We start from the raw sequence: 21,820 nt of genomic DNA, 5'->3' as shown, positions 1-21,820 counted from the left end.
TTCTCTTAGTTTGGCAGGCTTAGCCTGTTTGATGCACAAATGGTAGTCTCACAGAAAAAGGATAAAGAGCCAGAGGACTCTTTTTGTCTGGTTCTAGAAACTTCCAAAACATGATCTGTTGCCTACCCGGACACTTGCATGAGAAATGCCATCCATGCCTGAGGAAGAGGAGCCATACATATAACTAGTTTTGTTTTGATAACCACTGTAGTTCCATTCCGACACCCAGAGAAGCAGATACCACCTCTGAGCTATGTTACTTACCGGAAAGAAGCAGATGCCTGAAAAGTGTCTGTTCAACCAGTGTATCCACCCTTCATTTCCACACTGCCGGCATGCACTTTCAGCCAAAAGCAATCTGATGTTCTCTCTTTAGCGATATGGCTTCTGTTAAGCTTTGTGACCAGCTATTATTCTTCTTCTCAAAATATTAAGAAAAGCAGCTTTGATTTTTAGGTTTGAGGGGATAACTTGGGCCTTAAATTCTCAGACCACAGGAAGGTGACATAAAGGAGCCTGCTTTCCGGGCATCCATACATTTCACCTGCATACACTTCAATTCGATGTAGCAAATGTTTGGTGAGGATCTACTCTGTCCAAAGGAGGATACTATGGGAAACAAAGATGAAAAAAGAACACTCCCGCCTGTTGGAAGCTGAAGAGCTCGAACACAGTTCCTGAAACATGGTAAGCATCGAATGTGAGATTGTCTGAGTAGCATTCATCACACGTATGGGAGAGAACAGGAAGGCTTCCTGGAGGAGGTGGCATTTAGGTGAGGCTGCAGAACCTTAAGAGGATTTTTGCAAGGAGACATTCTGGTAGCATGAACAAAGGAGGGCATATTTGGGGGGTTTGTGAACGGTCTGTAGTGAAAAACACTGACGTGTGCGCTGGCCCCAGAGGATGAGCCTTGTATTAGGAGGGTAATTAAATGGGCAGTGTGAATATAGGCTGAATGTTGGAGACAGGAGGCCAGATGAGTTAGGAAACCAAAGTGAATTTTCATTGTTCCTCTGGGATTTTAAGAGCAGGAGTACATTTCAGGGTAAGGGAGTCCTGGATGAGCACTCTCTCTCTCTCTCTCCTTTTTGTTCCCTATTTAAATTGCAAATGTATTAAAATGTTAGCTGTGTAAAGTACTTTTCACAATCAGAGTTTAAAAACTACACTGGAAAGTCTTAAATGTTGACCTAAAACAGTGTGACTTGAATACTCATTGATCCTCAAATGTGTTATTTATTGATGGGAAAAAATTAAATCAAAATACTTAGAACAATTAGAAAGTTCACAGTAATTGAACTCTGCACATTTAAACCCACAATGATGACCACTATTACTATAACATGGTATGAATGTGTCTTCATAAAACTCACACTGTATCGAGGCCCTAGCTTTCTATATTGCCGGTTTCATTACCTTCAAGAGATTATGGAATATCAGAAGTATGATCTACAATAATAACGCCGTGTGTTTCTCTGATGAGCTCAGGGCACTCTGTACACTTTAATTAAATCTCATAATGTCCCTGTGAAATAGGCAAAGGATCAGCAGGAGGTGAGTCACTGAAAAGTATCCAACTAGAAGACTGGGATATACTTTTAGAAGAAATCCACTTTTATCATTATTGTACCCGTTTCACCCATGAGGAAATGGGGTTTACTCAGCCAAGGATGATGAGCAATCCCATTTTCACTGAAGGCAGAATACATCCCATAAAAAGGAACCATGACCTCTGAGGCTTCTCCTTTGGGATTCAACCAACACTTATTGATGAATGCCTAAAATGAGCACCAAAGAAAATACACACCGCCCTTCTCTTGCAAAAGAACACAGGACAAGAATCCCAGTGTATCATGATGTATAATCTCTTCACTTTGATTGGCTGTTTATCAGAAGCTTGGCTGAGTTCTCTCACAGCTGCCTCCCCGCCCCCCTCTCCCATGCTTCCCTCAGCAACAGAGAGATGAGTGGGTACCGGTCTTAAGGAGGTCATACTGGGAGAAGAGCTGCTTACGTTGAAGACGCAGTACAAACGGCAGTGCTAGGAACAATGAAAAGACTAGAAAACAGAGGAAGTCCTGACTCTTGGTTCTACACCTAGGATATTGGTGTAGATTCTAAAGTCAGACTCTGAAAAACAAACAGATGTGCAGTTACCATAGATGATCTGGCATATAAATCAACTGTACTTCTTAGAAAGGAAGTTAAAGGGCCCAAATCACTTTAGCAGACTACTCTCAATATTCTACCTTCTGACATCCTAGAAAACACAGTCATGGCTCCCAGGGAAACAGAGATCCCAGTTTTTGGGGAAAAAACATTGGAAAAAAAACACAGATGCTCTCTGTGGTTTTAGGTAATAATTTCTCATCACTGAAGTCTGAAAAACAAATGGAGATACAAATAATGAAACCCTACAGCAATATTTCATTGTAAGATGGTTATGATGATTCAGAATATGCTTTAATATTATCATAAAAGTGGAAACACAAAAATCACAAATGTTGCTGAGAATTTGTGGACCCTCAAGTTTGAGAAAAATTGCTTTAGAGATCATCTTTAGTGATGGGTCTAGGAAAGAAGGCAAGACAGCAAATTTTGCCTGGTCCTAAAAGAGTGTGGCACGTGACACAGAAACATCTTTGGGGAGTGACTAGTATTTGATGTACTAAAATAGAGTAACAAACAGCTTATTTCTCCTCCTGAAAACTGATTTACAACAATGGGATCCAGGGCAGATCTGTAATAACTACATGTGTGACAGAACAATAATCACTCTTTCCCAATCTTTAGGATGGCAGAAAAAAAAATGCTCTAGTGGAATTCTAAATTCTCTAGATAACAAGACTCCTAAAATTAGGAAAATTCCCTACAGCCAAGTAATAAAATTTTAATTGAATAATCTCTAGTCACATATATGTATTTAAATCTAAAAGGAATATAATATGCTTTCATTTCCCTCATACAAATAAGGTACCCTAAAAGACTTAGAGAGGTTGTCTAGCATTATATTTTAACTTGGTACCTCGGTCATTGCTATTACTTGGTTCCTAAGAATTCACAGAAAGTTACACATTTTAAATATTATGATTACAACTATTAATCTATATACTTGTACAATTATGAGAACAGAAGTTTCCTTTCCTTGCAGTTCTAACTGTACTTTAACAATAATGAGGTTATGCCCAAAGGACATAATTTTAATCTCTTCTTTGGATTAGATTTATATCTACAACTTTAATACTTTCAGTAAATTTCTTAAATAAAAAAGACATTTTTAACTCAAATTACAAGACTGCTAAAACACATCAAATGATTAGATGTATCTAAATAAGGCATGCTTTTGAATTTAGATCAGTTGTTTTAAAGCCAGTAAAATAAATATTTTTATTAACATTAAATATTAAAATGTATAATAGTTATAATTAAAATATGAACATTTCCATTAATGTTAAGTACTAATGTGATCTCACAATTTTTGAGTTGGGAGGGACTGAGGAGATCATTTAATTCAAAGGCTTCAATTTTAGATGCAAAAACTGAATCCTCATCTTTTGAAGGCCAGATAACCTAGAATAGAACCTAGTTTCCCAGTTGTCAATCCAGTGTTCCTTTTATTTAACCACGTAGATGTTCACTATAAACATCACACTAAGTTATACTGGTGGCTATTAAGGTGGAAGTGCTGTTCAGAGGGGACATCCCTCATTTGCCTAAGGAAGAAACTATAATTATCCAGGACCAGAAAATCTAAGCCCAAGTTCAGTGTGGACTGCATGGCTCGAAGCAAGACATTTAAGTGCGCTGTGCTTTCCTTTCCCTAATTTTAAAAATAAGAACCTGAGTCACTGAAATTTATCTACCTAAATTGGTTGTTGCAAGAAGTGGTAATAAAAATAACCATTAGGCATACAGCCTGAGTGGGAACTAAATACTTAATAACAAAAAACTCATTTCAACTATATTTAAACCAAGGAGTAATAACCACTTTGAGTCATAATTAGGAAGGAGTATGTATTAGCTCTTGTGTCCTTATGACATCTGAGCAAGCTAATGCAGGGGTGTATCTAACAAGTTCAGTAGCCCTTAAATTTTCCTAGTTTTTCATAATCTATCTTTACGTTGACCTAAGCCATACAGTAATTATCAATTAAGAACAAGCTAGAACTCTATGACTTATCAAATGCACTGTTCATCACTAAGCAGAGATCAGTGTTAATGAAGTATGTACAGCGCTGCTAAGATTCTGAAAAATTTACTATAGACCCATCCTGTAACTGATAAACGCACAGCATGAACCCTGCCAAATACTATTCCCTAATAGCAAAATACAGTTTCCTGGGTGACACGTAAAATTGTCCAGCTTGAGCTGACCTTTAAAAAACAAGCAAAAACTTATCAACTGGATTCTCTTGGCTAAGAGATAGATCTTGCAACTTGCAGGGATGGCGAGAATTAATAAGCAGGACTTAAGGTATTATACAATACAAATTTTTGAAGAAAAAATATATATACTATGCATGGAGAATAGTCTGAAAGAAAAGAAAATGCCCAGGGGTGCTAATATAGGTCATTTCTAAGAGGTAGAATTTTTTTAAGGTTTTCTTTTTTTTCCTTTTTCTCCTTTGTGCTTATCTGTTTTGTCTGATTTTGAACATGGATTAATTTTGTTGTATTTTTTAAAAGATTACTTACAATGGAAAGAAACTGCTTTATCCTCTTGTGTTGAGGGAGGTAAGGTACTATTATGTCCAAAAATGAAACAAGGAGGCTTACAATGTTAATGATGGCAGTGATAGGATGGGAGGTATTTCCAGGGTTCTTGTGTCCTGATACAGGTTTTGGTTACTTTAGAGGCCAGCAGAGGGGGAGAAGGTTTGGGGAGGCCACTTCGAGGTGAGCGTTCACCCCTAGTAAATTCTAAAGGGCAGAGTTGCAAATGGTTCTAACCATTCCTAAGCCTGTACTTGGCATGTATCCCTTCCCACCATTTTCATTTCTGGATTGCATGTCTCCGTCTTAAATTTAAACAAGCATTGCTTTCAATGTTTAATTACAATTTAATGGAAATACTACTTGCATTCAAATTAGCTTTTAGTTTTCACATCACGAATGTGCATCCAAGTTATTGTGTCATTATAATCTCATGTTATAATGGCTTCATAATGCAAGTCCCTGCAGAGTTGAATTAGTAGTTTCCTATGGTAATCACCCATCACTATAATATCATAATCACATAAGCACAGTCCCCACATGCTTCCACTGCAATCATTTTGACACTGTAAGAGCATTTTAATAGTATTAGCATAGATTCTCCAGAGAAATCATCTCATTGTCACTGCATTACCACAGAAGATTAATTGTCATGGAGCCATGCTGTTGTGATGCGAACGCTTAAAAAATATTTGTAAAGAAGTGGCGCTCAGCAATAAAGCATTTCACATCTCAGAAGGTCAGGGCACGTTGCAGGAAGCTTTGCCTCGTGACGCTTAATTGAAGAGATGTCCTTTCACAAGAGGTCAGTGTTTTGTTTCGGTTTGTTCTTCTGTTTGTTTGTTTAGGACTCACACAACAGTGAGAAAGGAGGTCAGTCCCTCTCTGTGGGATAGAGAGGAAAAGCAGACACGTGGTCCCCATCTTCCCGGAGTTTACGCTGTAGTCAGGCTTAGCAGCATGTAGGTGAACGCGGTGAATACTCTAATGCTAAATTCTGAAGTCACTGGCAGTACGTGGCTGTGAGTGCAACCATACCAGGTGCTCCTGGAGAGAAAATGTTTGCCAGTGAATAAAGGGTCAAACAAAGACAGTATGGCAGAAAACGGACCCAGGTTACCAGCGTTCATAAGAGTCTGGCTGTCATATTTGTAGTCACTAACTCTGGGAAGGACAAACGCCAAAGACAATAGCAGAGGACGCAGCCGCATCTCACCTCAAGGAGGAAGCAAGAAGAGGCTGTGAGGGGGACTCCTCTCCTCTGCCCGGATCTCTCTCGCTTTCAGCGCAGAGCGTGAAAGCTGCACCTTGATCTTTATTGCTAAGAGAGGAAAGAGTGCAGGTGCTCTCTCCGAGCATAAGACCAAGCCTCAGAAAAGCACCACCCAGTCCCCGACACTCTCTCTGGTTTGAGGCCAGGGTGTACAGTGACTGTGTTGTGTCTGTGACAAACGACAGACGCTGCAGGGCCTGGAAGGGCACTGTGTTCATGGGAGGGGCCTCTAATCCTCTGACACTCTCTGGAGACACCGCAGGAGAACTGCAGATCGATTATCCTAACTCTCAAGGAATCCTCTCTGCTCAGTGTTCAGTGAGAACCACGTCACACGCAGCATTTAGAACCACGACCGGCCGGTGGCAGGCATCCTATAGATTCTCATGGATGAAGGAGTAAATTAACGAGACTGGGGAGAAGGCACAGACTTCAGAGCTGCTAGTGGGTCTGAAGACGCAGGGAGCAGATGTGTTGGAGTCTGGACTCTCCTGTAGCATTAACCGCAGAAGAATCAGCAACCGGCCATGTCTTTTGTGTTTTTCAGGACTTGCCTGCCTTCTAGGGGATGGCAAATGACAGCATTTCGAGGGGGAATGGTCGCTCTTTTTCCTTCTCAAATTACGGGTGCTGGGGAGATCTTAGAACTACTCCGTGGCTCAATTTCCAAAAAAAAGTAATAACACTTTTTAAATTGGAACACAGTGAGGATACAGATGGGCTCTCTAAGTGCTCCAAGCTGCTTTTACCGACAAACTGTGGAGCAATAGAAACTTATTACATAAACAAAATTAGCTGTCCTTCCTCTCGAAGTTATTTTTAATTTCATATGTAAAGTCTATGGCACTTGCTACTCTGTTCCTCCTTGAGTTCTTGTTTAGGCATCACATGAAATTAAACTCTCGCTTCCCTGTCTGTTCTCCTCAGTGACTCGTTTCATACATTTTTCATTATGAATTCATATCGAAACTTACTTTTTATTACATTTGATTATCAGTTTTTTAATTATTTTATTATTATTACGCACAGATTAAAAATCAAGAACTCAGGGATGTTGGAATCCAAGTGCACTAAGCATAAGAACAAAATTTTATTATGGAAAATATATCTTGTCACTGCTTAAAAAAATATCACTTTCCCTCTCTTGTGCAAATGTATTCAAAGCAACAGACACCACTCCTGATACTACGCAATAGGTTAATTTTTTTATTTGATACAAACAAAAGTTAGAAGCTATAAAGTATCTTAAGTGCCACCAAAAATTAATGTCTACTTACTGTATTTTGAAAATGGAAGAAGGCACCCAGATGGGACAACATAATACTTCATGAACATATCGCTATTTCCCCAAGAGGAGGAAAAGCCACAAGTTTAACAACTATATAGAAGTCTACCCTCCCCCCCAAAGTTGATATGCAAAAAAATGTATTTTTGAGCAAATCAATCTGTAGGCCTGTTTTCTCATTAATAAAACAAAGGAATTAGGTAAGGTGATCTGTAGGGTTCCTCCCGGATACATCTTCTCTGATTCCATGTGAAGAGGCATTAAGTGACCTCTAAACCAGGTTTACAGCTGCTCCCCGTGAGTTCACTTTGTTTAGATGTTCGACAAGTGGGGCTTTACAAGGAGGAGAAAAGCAGGCGGGACATAGTTACACAAGGAATGTAAAAGCTATTGGTATCTTTCTAATTATTTTCTGATCTCTCATGGGGCAAACCAGACTGTAACAAACCACATTACCGTATTTACTTTACTATAAACTTCAGATTATTACTAGCAGATGAATGAAAAATACCTCACACCCCAGATGATTACTTTTTTATGTTCACTCTTCATTTTGCGTATGACTAAGAGTAACACAGAGGCACTGGTATAAAATAATGGTGGCTAATTAGCCCTCAAATAAATGATGCTGACTGTCTAAGCAAATGAAAACTCTTGGCTCCTTCCCAAATAACAGCTAAAATGATCCATTACCGATGCATATGTGTACATAAACACATAGAAGTACATGTGTATACATTTTCTAACGTTTCCACCTTTTCTAACCATCATAGTACAAGGACAGAAAACTATTCTGAAAATGACTCTGTGCCAACTTTTACAACCAAGAGTTATTTTAATTTTTAGTGGATGGTGAGGTAAGTAAGAAAGAGTCAATAATCTGCTTGCTTTTTGTCAGTGTTTTCAGAAGGTGTGAAATGTATTCCACTGGTAGTTCAAACTGATTTTAGATAATAGATGGGCATTTACAAATATTTTAAACAAGTATTTATTTGTTTTCATGTGTTTTAGAGAAAAGTAATGAACACGGCAAGCCCGTGATTTCATGGATATTAGTGCTTAGGATGAAGCTGAAGGAAAGCAGAGGGTTGGTTTCGAGGAAAATGCTAAGTAATTAAAGGTAGTACGTAGGCATAGCAAACACTCAAGGACGATATGAGAATGAATCAAATTTGATAAATTTGATGAATATTAATAAGTGATGAATTCATTCATTCACTCTGATGAATATTACACTGAGTTTGTGCAAATTAAAGGGCATTTAACATCTCTGCAATGTCTTGTAACACATTTATTTTTTCAGGTCTATCGAAAAGCTAACATTTGTTCCTGGGGTACCATCCCCCAGGTCATCACCTTGACTTCTAACTAGGCAGAGAAAGCTATTTTCCAACTTTAACTCTCAGACCTTTTCATTGATCCTATAATTGTCGACATTATTGTAAATGATGTTGATTTTAAAATGTAAATATGATATTATATAGTGTAAAGAATATGGGTGGAGACATTATGGTCAGACCTAGTAGAGCTACTTTGTAAGCTTCCAATTTTTATAGAATGAAACTGTAAAGTTTAATCCATCACTTTTTGTAGACAAACTACATATAAAGAAATTTCCCTTTGGTGCCAATGTTGTAAAATCATTACATTATATAGGAATAATTAATGAAAACTTATTTGGCCCCGGTATTACCAATACAAAAAATAAAAATAAAGAAGTGGAAACAGGTTCACCAAAAAAGCTACAGTGTCCCTACATAAAGAACTATGAAAACTCTGCATTAAAAAAAAATTTTTTTTTGCAATTCTGATTTGGTCTGTGAGATAGCACAGGAATTTAGAAACAGATCCTTTTGACCCCATTGTAGCAAGAAGAAGTAATAGCAAAGGCCTGTGAAGTATCCCCAAGGCTAGAAACTGTGTATGTTTTGATATTTTAAATCTAACAATTAGATGACATTCACCAGACAAGAATATATACAACTACAGAGACCATTTTAGACTTGGACCTCTTGGCTTGAAATATTGTAATTTTTCTACTGAAATACACTGACAGGCAAAAAGCGAAAAGGCTATACCTTGGAGGGAGGAAAGAAGTCAAAAAGGCATACTGAAACTGGATTTGCTAGAAGCTTCTCTTTCCCTGGATCCCGAACAGGTCACATATGGCTGTTAAGGTCAACGTCTCAGTAATGTCTGTCCTCCAGACAGCGGGATCTTCACTACACATGCACTCAGCTGCTCCCACTTACACAGAAGAGAGCGGAACTCTTGGAATTTGTTCTTTCTGGTTGATAATGGGGCAAGTTGAAAGCAACACAGAAGCAAAAGGGAATCAATGTCAGGCCTTAGACTTGCACAGAAATGTGAGTGAGATTCACAAGCGAGGCCCCAGGACAGTCCCTGATTCTGCCTATGGAGCTGGGAGACCTGGGCTGGGTGCTGGCAGGGAGGGGCAGGCAGGAGGCAGGGATGTGGGGTCTCAGTAGAGCTCATTTCTCACCCAGTGTCGGCCTGTAAAGATGCCTCTTGAAACAGCCAAGGACATTTTTATGGAAAGCATGGGCAGAAGGGCTTCAGCTGGGCATGGGGCATTGGACGCGAGTGGCCTCCTCTGGAATTCCTGTGTTAAATGGATTTGTGCGGCGGCATATGGAACGTCTCTGAAGTTAAAAACTGAACTTGGAGAAACTGCAGCCTGGGAAACTTCGACTCGTGAAATGGTAGACGTGCCACAGACCAGGGAGCCATAAATAAAAAGCGTGTGTCCAATAATCGAGCTTCAAACTAGCAAAGATGCCCTTGTATCCTTCCCGGGTAGAGGTTTCAACAATACTTCTCTATGGAGCAACTGGTAGTGAAAACATTCTCCTCACACGTGTATTCTCTTAAGTGTGCAAGCACACCTCATTGTTAAAATTTAATCTGTCCCAGAAAATGTGATGGCATTAAAAAATGCATCCCAGAACTTGTACTTATATAGAAAGAAGAAATGAATTTTATACATTCATTGTATATAATATACAGAGAGAAGAAATTGATTTTATATGAACATAAAATCATTTCTTCTCTTTTACAAAATAATTCATTTATTTAAACTCTTTAATATGGATGTTTTTAAAAGCTCACAAATGTAGAGACTAGTACAGTGAACCCCTGTGTATCCGTCACCCAGCTTCAACAATAGTTCCAACAACAGATTTTGAAGGGAAAATAATGTTTCTCAGCCCACCAATTATGCTAAATACTACTAACATGCTCTTATAAACCCACATAACAATCCTCAAAGGATTTCTGGCTATAAGTTTGCTGCAAAAGACAATTTTTCCAAAGAATTAAAAAAAAAAAAGACTGCCATTCTATTCTGCAGTTGAACACTGAAAAGTTTTCCATGATCAGCCCTAGTGTGTGTGGGAGATGGGGACAGGTCACATTGAAGTCTCTGAGGCTTTCACATTCCCGATATTTCTTCAAATACAAGAGCTTATCTGGTTTCTACTTGGGCCCATCATTTTTCTTCAGAGACTCTTCTGCTTTCTTAGACATTTTTAGCTGATAACACAGAGGCAGTAATTCAGAACACATCTAACAGCGGGAGCACAAGACGGCACCCTCGAGGGAGAAGATGTGAGCTAGGACCACAGCGGTACTTTATCTCCTGTTGCCCTTTCTGATGGCCCAAGTATGCAGACTTGTCATAGCACATTTTTGATTCAGAGAGAAAAAAAAATTTGTGAGTTATCGTAACAAATATTTGGATGGTTGTAGATCAGATAGCAAGGTACACTTGATTATGTCCCTTTCATGGTTAATCATTTAATAAATTATACAGAGTTCATTTAATAATGTGGTTTTAGTTTTATCGAATTAGTTCAGTCTTTTAAGTCACAAAGTGTAAAGATCTCCTCCAGGTAATGTTAAGAAGTATTAGAGCTGAGTAGACCCTCCCAAGATTTGTAGTTATCCCTTGATTGCTCAATTTGATAATCAGAGAAAATGACTAAAATGGTAGTTTCTACAGACCATTATTATTGTAAGCTAGGCTGAACTGTGCCCCTTCCAAACATTCTTCCGTGGAAGTTCTAACCCCCAGCATCTCAGAGTGGGACTGCATTTGGAGATAGGGGCTTTAAAGAGGCAATTACATTGAAGTGGGTTTGTTAGAGTCGGTCCTAACTGAATATGACTATTTTGTGTAGTTCTAAGAAGAGATTAGGACACAGAAAGAAGACTGTGTGAGGACAGAGGGAGAAGGAGACCATCAGTAAGCCAAAAAGAGAGACTTCAAAAGGAACCAAATCTACCAGAACCTTGACCTTGGACTTCCAGCCTCCAGAATGATGGGAAAATCAATTTCTGCTGTTTATTTTGTTATGCAGCCCTAGCAAACTAATACGGTCAGTAATGGAGGTCATGCAGTCCAAGCTACAGAAGTGGCTTTTAATTACACCTGGGGGTTCCGGGTCTATAAAGTGAGTAGACAATCTGTCGAAGGGTCTGGCCAGGCATATGCAGTATAATCTAACCCTTTTTGACAAATGTTGATGCCAATGAGGTGACAGCTCAGTGTATGGTCTCTGACTAAATAAATCATTATTGCAGTTATTTGTCAGGGCTTAATAGGAAAGCTTGCTGAAAAGTTAAGCAGACGCCACACACAGCGGATGTGGCAGCCGTATGATGTGAGATACCCCTAAGTTAGGAATCGCATTTTACATTTCCTCCAAACTTTGAGAAATCAAGACTAATGACATCTAACTTTTTCAGATACGTAAGGAATGTAGCAGCTGAGACGTAGAAACGAAACAGTATAAACATGATAATGTTGAGAGTGTGTGAAAAGAACTTAAATATTTCAAAAATCAATACACATATAATTTTGAAAACAGTAAGCAATATTAAGAAAGACAGCTTTGTTGGCACACAGTAATACTGATGGTTTTGTGGTTGCAATGAACTTTCAGTCATACAAAGGAGCATTCAACTAACAATAATATTTACCAATAGTCTCTTCAAAGTGCTTTTCAAACACTAAATAATTACCCAATTAAGCCACTGCAAGATAAGCTGTTATTACTCCGGATTTAGAGAAAAGGACAGATAATTATTATTTTAACAGTTTCTGTGAAGAAGGACTCAATGTTTACCGAACACAACTGTGAGAACAGCCCACCCTTTTAGTGAGTAGGGAACAGAAAAAAACAAAAGGTTGATTAGCTAAGTGAATTCAGGGGAAGACAGAGACCATTAAGAACTAAGAACCATGACCTGTGAAAACAGGATTTAACATGCAGAGCAAAGACCAAAATAGGCAGAAAGCTATTTATGAATACTGCCAATATTCAATGTTGCAGACTGACAGTGGAGAATCTTTGGTCATGCCCTGAACAACATAATTCATCACACCAGTGCTTGGGGCAGTCATGTCCAAGCAATTTATCATCATCATATCACTCGTCTGAGTAAGAGAGGGGGAGAACTTTGATTGTGAACCTCTAGGGAGAGTGGATTTATAGTCAACATCCCTAAGAAGGCAGCCTGGCTCTGCCCTAAGCAAAATGCTCCCTGCTTCACTTCTGTTTAAGTCAGAGGAAAAGAAGGAACATGTGGCTTCCAGGACGTGGAGGGCAACATCTAGGTCTGATCCTCTTAGATCTGAAATAATGTAGCCAGGAAGTCATATTTAAAGTGCTCTTTGAAGCTGCTTTAAAACATTTAGAAATTAGTCAATGGTAAGTATGAATGATTCATTTCAAGTGTCCCTTGGTGACAAAATAATATCTGAAATGCATCCACTGATAGATCTAACTACATTGGGAAAGAACTATCCTTAACAATGAACCCATGAACATTCCTCTATATTGGAATACCTGGAAGGATACTGAAAATTTTAAATATGTATATAAATAAATATATATACAGAGAAGAGGGGGGGATTATGTTTTTCAAAATGAAAACGAGAGCCTTAGGAGGGAGGGTGTAGCTCAGTGGTAGAGTGCATGTTTAGCAAGCATGAGGTCCTGGGCTCAATCCCCAGTACCTCCGTTAAAAAATAAATTAACCTAATTACCTCCTCCTGCTGGAAAAAAAAAACCAAAACATATTTTAAAATGAGAGCCTTAATTTTATCCCTTGTGGGCACTGAGCCTTTGTGTATTTTATACTTCAACACCGGCTGCCTGCCCTTTCAGAATGTAGTTAGACATCTAAGTGCCATTTTTGCCACTTTTGATTAAAATCATAACGCTGACTTGAGTGTCATGGAAACAAGTCCACCTGCTATATCTCATCAACAGTAAGAGGAATGTTGGTCACAAGAGCAAGCTTTTTACAGCACCTTTGTGCTTAGGTTCCCAAGGTGTCTGGTAGACCAGAAGCCAGTAATCCCTGGAGGCATGCGGCTCAGACCTTACCTGAGTGTATTGGTCAGGACAGGCTAGGTTATGTTGCTTTAACAAACAAATCCCCAAATCACAGGGTCTAAATATAACAAAAGCTGATTTCTGGCTCACACTATGTGTCCAGTGCAGAGTGACGGGGACTCTGCTGGTTGTTTTCATTCCATGACCCAAGCTCACAGAACAGCCACTACCTAGAAAATTGGTGGTCATTGTAGTGGAGGGAAAGAGAGTGGGACAAATCTCTCACTGGCTTTTAGAGAATCCACCTGGAAGTGACACAGGTCACTCCACCTATATTTCATAGCCTCATTGGAAGAGGGCAGAGAAATGAAGGACACTTAGGACTCCCACGCCCAGCAGGCAGAGACATTTGTACCCAAGGAGATAATGCTTTCATGAAGCAGGTCATCAGAACCACAGAGCCAGGTTAGGCCAGGTGACCAGGTGGGAGCAGGCCTTTTATTTTTCTTCTTTTTCCTTTAATTTATTTTTAAGTGCGAGAGAGATGTCTGTAAATGAGGAGGCTTTTTTTTTTTTAAATGAAACTTATTTAAAGAAAAACATGAACCACTGAGAACAGAAGAATGAGGCCACAAGTGTATGAAAAACATATTCAAGAACCATCTCAGACTCTCTTATGAGCAATGAAGTTCATAAGGCAGAACACAGCTTAAGGAATTCTCAGCAATGTTCCTGTGTGGTTCACTGGGGGTATTTAAGACATTTGAGAAGAAAGATTCTTCATATAGTAACACTTTAAAGCATATGGAAGCAAAAATGTACTTTCTGAGGTCAATAGCTCCTCCTGTTCCATATAGCTCATTACTTTGTCTTCAAGCTTAAATCTGACAGCAAACCCTACAAACCTTACATAGGAGCTCTCTACCTCCTGTAATCCCAGGGCTCTCCTGGCCAAGCCCCAGACCTAGAGGGCACTAAGTACACGGGCATAGACTTTCCAAGACTCTAAATATGATCTCCTGCTCTTTGCTCCTATCTGGGTCAAAATTTAACTATACACACTGCAAATTGTATTAAGTTGCATTTTTTCCCAGAAATTCTTTTCCCTTCAGCCATAGTCAAGGTATTTTTTACCCTTCATAGGGAAGGGGCAACTTGTCCAGCGAAACCTCTTTTTCCGTTAAGCCACCCCCAGAACACACACTGTCCTGATTCTCCTCCCCTCACTGGCCATCCTCCTTGCTGGATCCTCCTCCACCTCCCTCTAAAGGTTGGGTTCTTCAGGACTGAGTCAGGGTCCCTTCTCCATCTCTAGTCCCTCCCCAGGTACTCTTGCACATTCTCAACTTCATATATATCATGACTGAGTTCCAAATGCTTATCTGCAGCCCAGATTGCTCCTGGGAGCAACACTGTAATATATCTAGCAGCCTATATAACATTCCCCCTGGACATCCCATAGACCTTGTGGCCAGCAGCCTCGACAGTGGCCTCCCACAACTCCAGTCCTCCAGTCCCCTTGTGTAGTTGGGTTGGTGTGATCAGTGGCATACAGCAGAAGGGATGGTGTGCCACTTCTGAGATCAGGTTCTAAAAAAGGGCAGTAGCTTCCATCGTGAGTTTCCTTTCTCCTCTGGAACATTTGCTCTGGGGAAGCCACATCATGAGTAACCCTGTGGAGAGGTCCATATGGTAAGGAACTGCAGTCTCTGGCCAACAGCCAGCTGAGGTCTGTCAACAGCCACATGAAAGAGCTAAGACGCAGATTCTACGAGTCAAGATCCTACAAGTCAAGATCCAGTCAAGACTTGAGACCACTGCCGCCTCGGTTCACAGCTTGACACGTGAACGACCCTGAGCCCATACCACCCAAACCTCTCATACCCAAATTTCAGACCCACGGAAACTGAGATGATAAATGTCTGTTGTTTTAATCTGCTAAATTTTAGGATGCATTTTTAAAAATGTAGTGCCTCCTACTCCATTTTTCTTTGTCACAGCCCTCTGTTTACAACTTGTAGCTGTCTGTTAATTTGTCAGTTGGTTCCTTCTTTGTTTCCTCCAGCCCCTCTGCCTCCAACCACAATACACACTCCAAGAAGCTAGAGTCTTTATCTGTCCTGTTCTCTGTTGCAGCCCCAGTGCCTGTCCAGGTACACAGTACACATTTCTTGAATGAATAACCTGACCCTTCCTGACCACCCTATAATTTCAACACCAAATGCAACCAAAAATATCTCTAGATGGTAAAAGGAGAATCTTATTTTCACAAACCTACAGATTTTTGGATCCAGTAGAAGCTAGAGATCAATTACCTCTATGTGTTTAGAAAAAAATAAGTAATGTGTACAAAGTCAAAGAGCTGAAACCAGAACTAGAATTAGGCTCTCCTCATGGGTCCTTTGAGTTCTTTAAACCAGCAATCTGTCTTTCTGCTCTATCAGTGTGTCTTTATTCCTTGTTGGATATGGGGTACATTTGTGAAAAGAAACTACGAGTGGATAAGGGCACAGGTTTTGGAGTTAGATAGACAGATTCCCCCCCACCGCCCCCAACTTGCCAGCAGAATGGCCTCACTCTTCTGTGCCTTAACTTTCTCCTCTGTAACATCAGAACACCTCACAGGGCTGTGGAGATGATTAAATTGATTAAATTAGAAGATACCGAGCTCAGAGAAGACCCCTGGTAATTAGCTTTTTCTAACTTTCAAAAAATATAGGCTTAGGCATTCCTATTGTGATTTAAGATCAAGGAATGGAAATAAAATGTATTTTACTATTTTATTCCAAAAATCTATGCTATATATATTTTAGTCACTTTTCTACTATAAAGCAACATCTGGCCTCCACATATGAACATGTAGTTTCTTAAAGCATCACTCTGTGAATTTTGTATTCAAATGCTTCTTTTTAAAATTGAGTTGCTATCTTGCTATCAACAGTGGGCATGTTGTCTGATCTCTTTTTCTTTGCCATGTGCACTGAGATTTCATTTTGAAGGGGTTGGTTATTTCTGAAATTACATCAGGCCTTCCAGATAGCTGCTGTACACCCCTACTGCCTAAAATAAAATATAACTGGCCAAGGAGGAGTCGTAAGTCTTAGGGCTCTTTTCTTACTGACTTCATTCTGTATGACAATGAGTGTGAGGATCCTTTAGGATAGGCATTAAGTGCTTGTCGGTTTCCTCCACTGCAGAGGTGATTTAAGGATAACAAGACCCATGTGTCCACACAAGGAGAAAGTGCTCGTCTCTAAACGTCCCCCCATCCCAGGTGTGACTGCACCTGAGGCGTCTTCACAACTATCACAACATTGTGGCTGTAAATACCATGATCATATCCACGCTCATGTATTTGAAATGTCTTTTTTTTAAAAATTGAAGTTTAGTTGATTTAACATGTTCTTAGTTTCCAGTGTGCAGCATAGTGATTCAGTTACACATATATATGTCCTTTTTATATCTTTACCATTATGTTATTATAAGATATTGAATATCGTTCCCTGTGCTAAACAGTACTACCCTGTTGTTCAACTATTTTATATATAGTAGTATCTGCAATGAAATACCTTTATGCTAGAAGGACCATGACGGTAAAATAAAGGGGGAACGCTGAGGCCCAAGGCTTAGAGGTCTGATTTCAAAGCTTATTAAAGGAGAAAGAGCGTGGAATAGACAACACCTCCTTCCCCGCCCCTATCCCAGCACAGCTGCCCAACGACGACCCAGGAGCATTTCTGTGGAGCAACCCTGAGCTCAAGCCATGCCGGGACCCTCTCTGAGCCTTGGGTTTCAAGCCAGGTTTGCAGGAATTTAGACTTCGGGGCAACCAGCCACCTCAAGCCCAGGCCCGCCTCCTAGGCCTCAACGCAGCCGCAAGATCACCGTCTTTGCAGCTTCCTTCAAGTCAGCAGCACGCCAAAGCCTTAGCGTCTGCTCCGAGACTCCTTCCCCAGGGCGGACCGGGGGCTCCCCGCGGGGTTGCACACGCCCAGCTCGGCAGCGACCCCACCCTTCCTACCGGGCCCACAGCTTCCGCGCCCGCTCCGGCTCCCAGGCGCCTTCCCTCCGCTCGCTGCGCGCCGCCTTCTCCCCGGGGACCCTCGGCAGGGCCAACTTCCTTTAACGCGCCCCAGTCACCTCCCACTTCACCCCACCCCCACCCCCCACCAGTGTGGCTCTCTCCCCGCCCGCGGGTCCCCGGACCGCGTCGGGGCGGACCGGCCCCGCCCCGCCCAGCTTCCAGGCCACGCCCACCCTGGCCCTAGGTCACTCCCACAGGACGCCAGGCGGGGCCGGCCGTCGGCCTTAGGCCACACCCAGCGGGCCCCGCCCCGCCCGCCCCGCCCGCCCCGCCCGCCCCGCCCGCCTCCAGGATGAGTTCGAGCTCCGAGCTCAGGCGGCGTGGCCTATCCGGGGTAGGGGATCGTCAGGCTCAGCGGCTGGGCTGGGAGCCTACTTCTGCGCACTTCTTCTTTCTCTTATAGGTTCCCCCCAAATACCATGGAAAGAGAAGTTTCACATCTCTCTCTACTTCGGCTGAGTCAAAAGGAGTAGGGGCTAGATCCCCTAGGGGGAAAGATCTGCATTTCCCCCAGATCCCAGGTCTCCCTGGAAATGCCTGGAACATGGAGGCTTTGGTATCTATTTTCGTCTCCTCCAAGCATCACATGTCAGAGGATGTGCACTGGCAGTTTGGTAGCACGAACAGGATTTGGATAACCATCGTGAATACAGACAGCTTTTGGTTCATTCCGTCACTGTTTCCTGTTCTTGGGCCTGAGGCTTCTCATTTTTAAAATTAGAGTCTATATTGTAAGCTCTTGAGCTGGCCCCGGGACTTCATGTGACAAATAGGCTCAGTGAATACCTGGGGGTCATCTACTAAACATAGTCCTAGAAGCAGCTGCCACCGTAGAGAATTTAAGTATTACACTGTATTCAATTAGTTTTATCCTGAATTCTGAGAAACAGAAGATGAGTGCTCAGGTGGGAAGAACCATCAGGTGTCATTTGAAAGGAAGACAAACATATAATGATTATAATAGAAGATGTTTCCTGACGGCACCTCTGCTAATCTAGATAATCTGTTGTCTTAATTTGTGGTACAATCTACATGTGCTAGGATCAATTTCTCCTCCAATTACAGATCTCCAAAAACAGACTTGTCTCCAAAAACAGAAGTGCCTGTTGCAAGGCCAGGGCTAGTACCCAGTTTGGTGATGTCACAACACCCACCTTCTTAGGAGAGAGTGGGGCACTGGGATAGGATGCTAGGAAGTACATTAACATATTGAATTCAGAAAAGACAGGAGAAGAGAAAATAAGGGTCTTGGAGAGAGGAGTGTTTTGGAGTTTTTTTGGTGGGTAAGGGATAGACAGGGAGAAAATATTGGGAAAGCAATAGTCCTTAAAGATGGTGGCTGCTTAAATCCTAGGAACAGGGAAGGGGATGAAAATAGCTCCCAGTGGTGGGAGAGACAGGAATAAATATAGCGGTTTAGAACTCCAGAGGCATAAGTATTGGGTGAGTTGGATATTACTAGGAATGACTAGGGCTCATACTGAGATTGTATAATGAATAGATGGATTAAGGGAGGCTTCTAGAATGATTTCAGTGCTTGCTACCACTTTGATTGCCTTTGTTGCAACCATGAAGCCATACAAATGTGTACCTGACAATAGTTTTTAAGGAGAAGCCTTAAAGTCCATTATTTATAATGTTATGTATTTTACTAGTCCATGCTGCCAGACGAGAAATTATATCAAGATTCATGTTAAAAAATGACTTCAGTTTTTCTTTATGGAAGTTACTAAGTTCTCCACTGCCTACATTATTTACACCCATTGTGCAAGATGTGTGATAGATTTCACACGCAGGCTCTTCTTTCTGTGGCTTTACACCTGAAAAAGACAGCATTAAAGAGAAACTACTAGATTTTATTTTGCTTTGAAAGTAGCTTCAAAGAAATTTCAAATTAAAATGTAGGTGTTTTATTTCAGGAACTTTCCTGAAGTGTTGTAAACACATGTGTTCAAACAAAGGGATAGAAATCCATGCAAATTAAATGTACAACAGTGAAAAAAGGCTTTGGTAGCTTATAGCATGTAAGCATAGACTGTAATTCCATTTCATGTCATTTGTGATTTAAGCACTACTGTTGGTTAAGCACCAAATGCCATCCTATTTAAAAATGATTAACATAACATGTTTCGGACCTGGCCCCAAAATTAGCCCTGATGATAAGCAGACAAGAACAGATGAAGGGGATCTTTTATGATGTTCTGCTATCAGAGATCATAATCTGACATCAAGCCTTGTGCCCAACTTCATTTTCCAGCCTTTCTTCCTGGAAAAGCTTAACTTGGAGATATTTTTTGAAACCTGGAATATCAACGTACTGTTATCTGTCTATGATGAAATAGTTGAGTTAAAAATCATATTATTGAGGAACCAAAGGTTTCCAAATCAATCTCTCTGTCAAGGGTTTAGTTCAAATGCACTCTCCTTTCCACAGTACCTGCTTTTCATTTCCATAGTATCTTTGAATTTTGACAGTACCTGTACTCAGAAACACTACATTGGTGGAGAGAATAAAATCAAACCCAAACATCCAAAACCCCTCGCTGTTTGGATTAAACTTCTGGAAAGCACTCAGGTTTTCATCGCCCTAGTTAGTTGTTTTAAATATTTATGCAAAAATAGTCTATAGAAAAAATCTGGAGAAGACAAAATATAAAGTAATCCAGATAATTATCAGATGAGTGGCTGGGAAAAAGCACAGCTGATGGTATCAATTCATAAATGGTGTTGCTGTCAGGTCTTAATTGTTAGTTGGAAGTCAAAACTTCCAGTGCTACAGAAATTTTCTTGTCACGGTGTAATTTTTAGTCATAGTGTGATAAACTAGTCCCACCATTTCTAGAATATCTATCAGATATCAATGTCATAACAGAGATAGGACAGAGCTTTCAACACACATTCTTTTTTTTTTTTATCAAAAACCTATTCTTTATACCTCCCAGAGAATACAACTATTCAATGTATTTTATTACTTTACTTAGAGGCAAACAAAAAATGAAATTAAAATTATTCTAGTTCTTTAAGAGCTAAATTGAAAACACACAACCCCCCAGTTCAGGGAACTTTTGAATGGGGACTATACTTTTACAAAGGAGTCATTGTAACCTGTAGAAGCCAATCACAACTTTGTCTTCAAAAGATATTATGACTTTATACCCACTGTGGAAAATGGTAGAGCAGTTCTTTAAAAAAGAGTGTTAGCAAATGATCCAGCAACTCCACTTCTGGGTGTAGATCTAAAAGAAGTAAAAACAAGGAACTAGACAGATACTTGTGCAGCTGTGTTTATAGCAGCATTTTTCACAATAGCCAAAAGGTGGAAACAACCCACATGTCCATTGATGGATGAATGGACAAACAAAATATGGTCTGTACACATAATGGAATATTATTCAGCCTTAAAAAGGAATGAAATTCTGCTAATGCTACAACTTAGTTGAACCTTGAAGAAATTATGCTCAGTGAAGTAAGCCAGACACAGAAGGACAAATATTGCATAACTTCATTTACATGAGGTGCCTAGAGTCATCCAGTTCTTAGAGACAGAAAGTAGAATAGTGGTTACCAGGGGCTGGGGGAAGGGAGAGTTAGTGTTTAAGGAGCAGAGTTTCAACGCGGAAAGATGACAATATTGTGCAGCTAGAGAGTGGTGGTAGTTGCCCAACAATGTGGGTAGACTTAATGCCGCCAAACCATACACTTAAAAATGGTTAAAGTGGTAAATTTTATGTTGTGAATATTTTACCACAATAAAAAAAGACTTGACTTTAGACAGCTATTTGTAAATAACTTGTAAAAGTTGAGATGAATTTAGAACACCTGTTACTATCACTAGATTTGCTAGTATAGATAAAATGTCATTTTTTTTTATTATAACACCAATAATTTAAAACACTTCTAAAGTGATTTCCCCCCTCCTGGCCTAGCTATTTCTTTTGGTACTTGTGACTTGTGACATGGTATTTGGTGGCTGGTGGGCACTAAACCCATTTCCTCCTCCTCCTGGGCAAATCACTGCACTACATTTCCCAGGCTCCCTTGCAGTTAGGTGTGGTCCTTCCACTGAGCTGCAGCCCATAGGATGTGGGGAAAGTGACAAG

At 40.4% G+C, this 21,820-nt stretch overlaps 1 protein-coding gene across 2 annotated transcripts in view; it reads right to left on the bottom strand.

Annotated features, from left to right (window-relative positions):
• PTER (phosphotriesterase related) overlaps window positions 1–17,766 on the bottom strand; it is a 58,803-nt gene extending 41,037 nt beyond the window's left edge. For both annotated transcript variants that reach the window (XM_006216764.2, XM_072955018.1), the window contains exon 1: window positions 17,658–17,766. The gene's annotated coding sequence lies outside the window, so the exon portion shown is untranslated. The remainder of the gene's footprint in view (window positions 1–17,657) is intronic.
• Between the last annotated feature and the right edge of the window lie 4,054 nt (window positions 17,767–21,820).

This window comes from Vicugna pacos, chromosome 35, assembly GCF_048564905.1.
Source record: "Vicugna pacos chromosome 35, VicPac4, whole genome shotgun sequence".
In the NCBI taxonomy this organism is placed as follows: domain Eukaryota; kingdom Metazoa; phylum Chordata; class Mammalia; order Artiodactyla; family Camelidae; genus Vicugna; species Vicugna pacos.
Note: the sequence above shows the minus strand (reverse complement) of the source record. Positions and strands in the feature narration are given on the sequence as shown.